Source organism: Siphateles boraxobius, unplaced genomic scaffold (assembly GCF_051911475.1).
Source record: "Siphateles boraxobius isolate OS27281-9 unplaced genomic scaffold, OSU_SipBor_1 54, whole genome shotgun sequence".
Classification (NCBI taxonomy): domain Eukaryota; kingdom Metazoa; phylum Chordata; class Actinopteri; order Cypriniformes; family Leuciscidae; genus Siphateles; species Siphateles boraxobius.
Window position 1 is genome coordinate 2386906 of NW_027509180.1, and position 9715 is coordinate 2396620.

A 9715-nucleotide genomic window follows, 5' to 3' on the forward strand; every position below is an offset into this window, starting at 1 on the left:
CACAATTTATCCCTTTTCTAAAATTCCAAGGGCAATTTTAAAGAAAGACACAATACTGTTGTTCACAATTTTTTTTATTGACACCATTTATGAATTATGATGACTCCCCTATGGTTTACCCCTCTTTTTTAACTATTTTTTAAAAGGACATCCATGGTGTGTGTGTGTGTGTGTGTGTGTGTGTGTGTGTGTGTGTGTGTGTGTGTGTGTGTGTGTGTGTGTGTGTGTGTGTGTGTGTGTGTGTGTGTGTGTGTGTGTGTGTGTGAATTTGCTCCTGATCTTCAAAGTACAGCGACACAAGCACTTATTGATGGAACAATAGTGAAAAAAGTGTCAAGCCACTTTGATTTCTTTTGGCCACCAATGATGGACTGTGCAGAGAAAATTGAAAATGACATTAAAACCATGTCCATGAATGTCTCTGTAAGTTGTTTATTTTGTAAGGCATACAAAATAATGAGTGTTTATAAGTTTAGAGATAGATTTTCATTTTCTTATAGCTAAAGCAAACACACCTTTATGAGATGCAAGTTAAAAATAATTTGGTAAAGACAGAGTATGATAAAACCCACATTGAGTGCACATAGCCTACATTTTAGTCCCGACCAGTAAGCTATTTTAAAAAATGATGTTGGAAATAATCAAAATATTTGAGGGAGTGTGCAGTTCAACTCTTTACTTAGAGAGAGATTTACATACATGTATACATGCCTATTATAAATGTGTCTTTTGTGTGTTCACATCATAGACTGTAAAAAAAACAAGTTCAGATATTTCCAATATCTACTGTAATGTTGCCCCAGAAACCATGTGGAGTGTGTTTTAATGTAAGGAGTAAACAGGGTCTTACCAGAAGAGGCGATCTCACACAAGCTAAACACAGGCAACAAAAGAAAATTAAAAAGAAAATGCATTTTAAAGTGAGTAGAGAAGACTAGGGGCAACTAAACCTACACGTGGTATAGCTGAGTTTAAGCCAGATAGAACATAAACCTGACCGTCAAGTACTTTTTGTCTCTCGAAATAAATTATAGACCCATCCATTGATATAGAAATGAATTGATAGGCTACCTATACCAAGCTAATTGTTTATTAATAATAAATGTTGCATCATTGCTAAACAACAATAACTTTAGCAGATTATTTAACACACAAATGACAGAATCTATAATTTTTTGTCAGATTTTCATTCTAACGATAAAAATCTTGATTATACGGTATTATTACTTTGTCTTCTGGGCAAGATTCATCCTTATAAAGACAGAACCATTCAATGATCCTGATTTAAGAATATTCTCCTCTGATATAAAGTCCCTTTTTTCTTCTTTTAAGAAAATTTCAAAACCTTTAAACTCAAAGGTTTCTAAAATAAATAATATCATTGATTCTTATGTAAAGCACCTTTAATTTTTTATATTGACAAGATGTAAAATTTCTCTTTCTCACTGTGAATGTCTTGTGAAAAGACTAAAGGAGTTAATCATTGTTCAAGATCTGGGATTGGATAAATTGTGCATATGAGATTGAATATGCAATAAAGAGGTGTGATATGTAATATGCATTATAAAAAGTACAGTATTCCATGTATGTGTTAGACGCTGGAAGATGAGCCAGCCTCTCCATTGTCTGATGATCCAAGCCTGACACCTGCTGGTGGAACCTGTGAACTGATTTTATTATACTTTAACTTTTTACTTTGTATGGAAACTTTGAAAAACTAAATGTAATAAAATTACTTATAATTATTATAAAAAAGATTGCCTGCCACAAGTCTCTGTTTTCTATAAAGAACTAAACCACGGAGGGGCCTTTCTTCTAGACTGTGAGTATGAATTTGAATACTTATTATCTAGAATTCGACCTATACTTTACCTTACCTGAGATTATAAACAAAATAAGGTAGAAGGCAGAGATGGGAGTAAGTCAAGTCTCAAGTCCCTACCATCAAGCAGAGGTGTAAAGTCCAGGGTCAGAAAGTAAAAGTCCTGCCATATGTTTATTCCACCCATGAACTCACACAGCAAAAACTTCAGTGTTAAATTAACTTTCCTAAGAGTTCATTTGGCCCCAGACTAGGGCTGGGCGATATATCGCACGATATTGTTATGCGCATCTCGTCAGTAAAGCCGGTTCCTTGATTAGTAGTAAATCACCTTCACCTGCTTTCAGATGGAGCGGCATTTACTACAAAGAGCCGTAGTTCACTGACAAGCTGAGCCATATCGCATCAATATCACGGACGTATCGCCAGCGATAATTAATGCAATATGGCTCAGCTTGTCAGTTAACTACGGCTCTTTGTACACAGCAAAAACTCCAGTGTTAAATTAACACTCCTGCAAGTGTATATGAGTCCACTCAAGAGTGTTGAAGTTAATGAGATAATCAAGTGATTAATTTAGTGATGATTGAGCATTATTGAAGACACCTGAAGAATCACTGAAGGAGAAAAACTCAAATTGTAAGCCACCGTTATGGCGATCAGTGTTTGCTTTAGTTGGGCTCTTGACCCTTTATATTATTAACTTTAGAGTTTGTTTGGTTTCTTTATCTGAGTTATAACTGTCAGGTGAACAACGAAAAAAAGTGATCTGATGTTGTTATTTTATTAGGTTATTTTATGACAATCATCATATGAACTTTATATTTTTGATTTATGTTGTTGGTTACAGCATAACTGTGATTCTGAATAAAAATCCAGAATTTTAGCGATAATAAAAAAGAGTTCTTAAAAGTTGTTTCTAAAAAAAAATCCTCTTATAGACACTCACAGATTCAGTCTATGCATCTCAACAATGGTGACTGCGATGGATTGTCACGATTAATACCGTTCCCAATTATACTATATTCCCATTTAGAATATTTGTATAACTTCGCGGTAACTAAAGAGCCTATCCTTTAGTCGTGCTAGACTACCCCATGCTAGAAAGTCACTGGACACCCATGGTCCATTTTCATCCATTCTTTCTCTTGGATTGGTTATGGATACTTCACCTATTTCATCAATTTTCACATTAAATTTCACAGTACATTGTTGACACATGTTAACCCATTGATTTTTCAAATAACATCTTATTCTTAATTTTCTATTATTTTTATCACATCCAAAACAATTCCTATTAATTGCATATCCTTTTCTCAGGCTTCTTTTCCCATTTAAGGTCCCATCTAGATGCATCATCTTTGTCCTTTTAGCAGTAATTTCAGCATCCTAGTTAAATGTTACGGAAGTGATTGTCAGTTCAATATTTTCCAACACATCTTGATAGCTTTCATCATTTTCATTATGAAAACCAGACATTAATGATTATCATCATGACAATACAGAAGATCTTATGATCATTATAGGGTTCTGATATAACCATAACTCCTAATGTCATTATTCCTATAATATACATGACCATTCTTGTTTCTCCTGTTTCTACCCCCTTAGCAGTTGAAAACATCAGATGCAAGATTGCTAACAGGGTAGAGGAGAGTCCTATGTATCTCCTATATCTAATGACAATATAATACTGTACCATTGTGCACATGGCAAGCATTACATTGATCATTTCCGAAATTATTAAGCCTCTAGTCCCAAAATTGGTTTTCATTCTAGGGCTTTTTACAACTTGTCCAATTAATATTCCTGCCAGTTTTAGCCTTTTTTGTAAATTGAACATGGCTATGTTACAGATTTACAATTGGAATTTGCAATAATTTCCTTAATCCCATTATCACACTAGCCAATATAGGCTCAAAATTGTATCATAGATCATAGTTTAGAATTTATTTACCGGCGGATTGGAGCAAGTTGGGTCAGTCGTATTGGAATCCCAGCGGGCACCTTGACGTCAATTTAACATCAATATGACATCAAACATTATGTCAAAATGACGTCAGGAAAAAGGTAAAAAATGAAAGTCATATTGACGTCAAAGTGTCGATATCAATTTGATGTCAAGATTTTGACCTCTGCTGATGTGATTAATTGAGTGATGATTGGCCAATATTGAAGACACCTGATGTTAACAAGCAGAATCACTGAAGGAGAAAATCACAATTTTAAGCCACCATTTTGGTGATCAATGTTTGCTTTAGTTGGACTCTTGACCCTAAAGTGTTTAACATTAGAGTTTGTTTGGCTGCTGAAACTGAGTGGTGAACAGCCGCATGAACAAAGAGTAAAGGTTATCTGGTGGTGTTGGTTATGTTTTGACATAATCATCATTTGAACTGTGTTATTGAACTCATTTAGAGTCTAATCTCTGATTAAGATTTATATTGGTAATTATAGCATCACTGTATTCTATAGCATATAATCATGAATTTTAAATTTAATCCAAAGGATTTATCAAAGTTGTTCTGATAAAACAAGTGTGTATTTTGACATCATTTTTGACATCATTGACAACATTTTGACATCAAATTGACATAGACACTTTGACATCAATATGACTTTCATTTTTGACCTATTTCGTGACGTCATTTTGACATAATGTTTGATGTCATATTGATGTTAAATTGATGTCAAGGTGCCCACTGGGCAGTTGAGCATTGTCTTTGAACTGGTGGAGAAATTCTCTTCTGCGTCTGGTTTAAGGCTTAATAGATCCAAGTGTGAGCTGTTGCCACTTCATTGTTGTAGTGACTCTGCTATTGATAACATTCCAGTTAAACAGAATGTAAAATATTTAGGTATACATGTATGTAAAAATATTATAGTTTGACAGGACTTAAATTTTTCGAATAGGATACAGAAAACCAAATTAATATTCAATTGCTGGCTACAAAGAGACTTGTCCGTTTTAGGTAGAGTAGTACTCTCCAAGGCAGAAGGCCTTTCTCGCTTTGTTTACCCTTCCTTGTCTCTTTTTGTAAAGGACTCAATTGCTAATCAAGTCAACAAGACTTTTTTAGATTCCATTTGGAAGAACAAGTCTCAAAGGCTTAAAAAGAATGTTCCCTTTCGTTGTCACTCCGAGTTACGTCGGATGACGACGAATGGGGTTTCGCTTAGAACACCTATCGACTTCGAGTATTACAAAACGAGCCAATGGCAGAGAAATGCCATGGGTCTGCGGAATTTGCATAGCGTATCTCCGCCTTACCTCGTGGGTATAAAAGGAGGACGCCGGCAACAGGCAGATATGTTTTCGCTTCGGAGCCAAGAGTATTTCTTCACTCCACAGTCATCTCTGACTTCGCTCTACGAGACGAGCTTCTCTCTCCGGTGTCGGCTGATCTGCAGCGAGCTCACAGTGCCTGCTGATCTGTGCAGTAATCTGCCAGTTTGTGTGTGTCTCCCTGTGCGCTTCAACATCCCGGAGTTTTTTCTCTCCTCTCATAAAAGAACTCGCACGCGGCACGTCTTTTTAAAGACGGCTCGCCCGTGCATTTCTGGTTGCAGCGGACTGGTATCGGACTCTGATGGGCACGAGCGCTGTCTAGTGTGTTTGATCATGCTTGAGCAGCGCTCGTGGGTGACTCATGTTCTCGCAAGGGAGCGTGATCATCGCGTCATTTATAGGTCGAGACTCGGTGAACTCGCAAGAGTGAGAGTCCCCTCATCCACCCCCCGATCTTCGGCTGGTGGCCAGGGTGACCTGAGGGTTACGGTCTGGAACAAGGCGCCGACTATGTGTCCGTGACCCCAGCCCCCCTCTTCAATGACGGTGCCCGCTAGTGAACTGCTGATTCCCGCGAGTCTACCCTCTGGTGGCCCGCGTGTTTCAGTTGAAGCTAGAGAGGAAGATGCCATGTCTGTTGCAGCATCACTAGGTGGGCTTGAGTCTTCTGGAAGTGAGGGCTCGTCACAGCTGCCACCTTCCGGTGTGCATACGGCTGTGCCTGAGTCTGATCCGGAGATGAAGGCCATGCTTTCCTGGGACGATTGGTTTTGGGTAAGGCCGCCGACCCTCGTCCGTGGCAAACCCCAATATCTCTCTTCCCGGACGTGCATGATGAGATCTCGAAGTCCTAGAAGACCCCCTTGTCTTCTCAGGACCGCTCGCTGATCTCATCCGCCTTTCCTCCCCTCGATGGGGCCGCTGCCCTTGGGTACACTGGGGTTCCCCCGGCTGAACGCTCTGTTGCGATGCTATGTGTCCTCAGAGTGCTTCTTCTCGGCGCAATCCTAAGCACCCGCCCGTGGCCTGTAGTTTTTCGTCTACGCTTGTGGCGAGATCCTATAGTGCCACGGGACTGGCAGCCGCCTCACTGCATGCCATGGTCATTCTGCTGGTCCACCTGACACAGATGCTCATGGACCTGCACGAGGGCGGGACTGACCCAGGGCTCTTCACTGAGCTGCGCGCCGTCACTGACCTTGCTCTCCGAGCGACGAAAGTGGCCGTACGTTCCCTGGGTCAGGTGATGCTCACCATTCTGTGGCTGAACCTGTCTGATGTGCTGGATGTCGCGCGGGCCCGTCTGTCCGACATTCCCATATCCCAGGTTGGCCTCTCCGGCGGTGCGGTTGAGGGCTGACCAACAGCTCTCGGCCGCTCATGAGCAGACTGACGTTGATTCTGTCCCGACGGCCCCGCCGTCCGCCCAGGTCCCTCGGTCTGCCCACCGCCGAAGGCGCCCCCCCCCCCCCCCCCGCGGCTCCCACCCCGCCCGTTCACCCGGGCCGGCTCTGGAGGCCGCGGTCGGACGCCAAAACAGTCCTCTCCAGCCCCGCCCCCCGCTACACGCCGGGTTAAGCGGCGCTCTTGAGATGGGCTCCTCAGAGATGGGACTCAGTTCTTTTCCAGGAGCTGGTAGCAGGACCACTCCTTTCCCCGGGTGAGGGCCGGGGAAGAATCCTTATTCTCCAGAACTGACTCTCCCGTCTCTGAGCACAGAGAGTTCGGACGTCACAGAGCGCCGCCCACATGCCGTGCTCTCCTCGTCCCCCTCTGTCCCGGAGGTGGTTGACACGGCGTGCCGTCCACGACCGCTTCGCCCCTGTCCCCCTCTGTCGCCAGACCCCTGACAGAGCAGGCCCCCCTGGAACGCTGGTCCTTCCCTGGCCTCCTCTGTCAGGGTGCGGTTTTGACCTTGCCCCCACACCGGGCCGCTATGCCGTCCACGTCTGGGCCGGTCATTCCGCTTCGCTGCACCACCAGGGGGACGTCTGTGGTTCTCAACGCCGCTGGCACAGTTGGGAGCCTGCCTATAATTGCTGGCTACAAAGAGACTTGTCCGTTTTAGGTAGAGTAGTACTCTCCAAGGCAGAAGGCCTTTCTCGCTTTGTTTACCCTTCCTTGTCTCTTTTTGTAAAGGACTCAATTGCTAATCAAGTCAACAAGACTTTTTTAGATTCCATTTGGAAGAACAAGTCTCAAAGGCTTAAAAAGAATGTTCCCTTTCGTTGTCACTCCGAGTTACGTCGGATGACGACGAATGGGGTTTCGCTTAGAACACCTATCGACTTCGAGTATTACAAAACGAGCCAATGGCAGAGAAATGCCATGGGTCTGCGGAATTTGCATAGCGTATCTCCGCCTTACCTCGTGGGTATAAAAGGAGGACGCCGGCAACAGGCAGATATGTTTTCGCTTCGGAGCCAAGAGTATTTCTTCACTCCACAGTCATCTCTGACTTCGCTCTACGAGACGAGCTTCTCTCTCCGGTGTCGGCTGATCTGCAGCGAGCTCACAGTGCCTGCTGATCTGTGCAGTAATCTGCCAGTTTGTGTGTGTCTCCCTGTGCGCTTCAACATCCCGGAGTTTTTTCTCTCCTCTCATAAAAGAACTCGCACGCGGCACGTCTTTTTAAAGACGGCTCGCCCGTGCATTTCTGGTTGCAGCGGACTGGTATCGGACTCTGATGGGCACGAGCGCTGTCTAGTGTGTTTGATCATGCTTGAGCAGCGCTCGTGGGTGACTCATGTTCTCGCAAGGGAGCGTGATCATCGCGTCATTTATAGGTCGAGACTCGGTGAACTCTTCAATGACGGTGCCCGCTAGTGAACTGCTGATTCCCGCGAGTCTACCCTCTGGTGGCCCGCGTGTTTCAGTTGAAGCTAGAGAGGAAGATGCCATGTCTGTTGCAGCATCACTAGGTGGGCTTGAGTCTTCTGGAAGTGAGGGCTCGTCACAGCTGCCACCTTCCGGTGTGCATACGGCTGTGCCTGAGTCTGATCCGGAGATGAAGGCCATGCTTTCCTGGGACGATTGGTTTTGGGTAAGGCCGCCGACCCTCGTCCGTGGCAAACCCCAATACCTCTCTTCCCGGACGTGCATGATGAGATCTCGAAGTCCTAGAAGACCCCCTTGTCTTCTCAGGACCGCTCGCTGATCTCATCCGCCTTTCCTCCCCTCGATGGGGCCGCTGCCCTTGGGTACACTGGGGTTCCCCCGGCTGAACGCTCTGTTGCGATGCTAGAGCTTCCCTTCTGTTCCGCTGGGTCGCGCGAACCATCGGCTCGGCTATGCGATTCAGTTCGCACGGTCTCCTCCCCACTTCTGGGGAGTCCGCTCCACTTTGGGCGTTGGCTATGCCCTATCATGAGAGCGGAGGTTGCTACCCTACTGGCGAAGGCTGCGATTGAGACTGTCCCTCCAGCCGAAAGGAGGTCCGGGTGTACAGCCCCTACCTCATTGTCCCGGAGAAGTCTGGTGGGTTACGGCCAATCCTGGTCCGAACCGCTCCCTTCACAGGCTGCCGTTCAAGATGCTCCTGGCCAAACGCACTTCTGGATGTGGCGGCCACAGGATTGGTTTGCAGCGGTCGACCTGAAGGGCGCCTACTTTTATGTCTCCGTTCTCCCTCGACTCAGACCATACCTACGGTTTGCTGTCAGGGCGCGCGCATATCAGTACGCTGTTTTTCCCATTCGGGCTAGCCCTGTCTCTTCGCGCCTTCACAAGGTTGTTGAGGCTGCCTTTGTTCCTCCATGGGAACACGGGGTTCGCGTCCTGAACTATCTCGGTGACTGGCTGTCTTAAGCTCACTCCTGAGGCCAGGTTTGCGAATACAGGGACCCAGTGCTCCGGCACCTAGCTCGTCTGGGCCTTCGGGTCAACTGGGGAAGGAGTAAACTTTGCCCCGTGCAGAGGAGCTCTTTTCTCGGTATGGACTTGGTCGCCTTCTCCACTCAGCCATTGCTGACTTGCCTGAGACTATCAAGCGCAAGAGTGCGGTTCCACTGAAGTTTCTTCAGAGGCTCCCGGGGCATATGGCATCTGCAGCCGCGGTTCGCAGCTCAGATTGCTTCATATGAGACCGCTTCAGCTTTGGCTCCGCGACCGAGTCCCGAGGTGGGCATGGCAACACGGCACCCTCCGAGTACCAGTTACTCCGACCTGCCGTCAGACCTTCACCCCGTGGTCGAACCTCAGGTTTCTACGGGCCGGAGTGCCCCTGGAACGAGCCTCGCGGCATGTTGTTGTAACGACAGATGCCTCCTCCACGGGCTGGGGTGCCATGTGCAATGGACGTGCTGCCGCGGGGTTCAATTGCCTCGAGTTGCTGGCCGTACGTCTTGCTTTGCGCCGCTTCCGGGCCGTGCTCAAGAACCAACACGTACTAGTCCGTTCAGACAATACCGCCACTGTAGCGTACATCAACCATCAAGGTGGTCTACGCTCCCGCCGTATGTCGCAACTCGCCCGCCACCTCCTCATATGGAGTCAGAAGCATCTGAGGTCGCTTCATGCCATTTATATCCCCGGAGCCCTGAACTGTGCAGCCGACGAGCTCTCACGGCTTCAGCCCCTCCCGGGAGATTGGCGACTCCATCCCC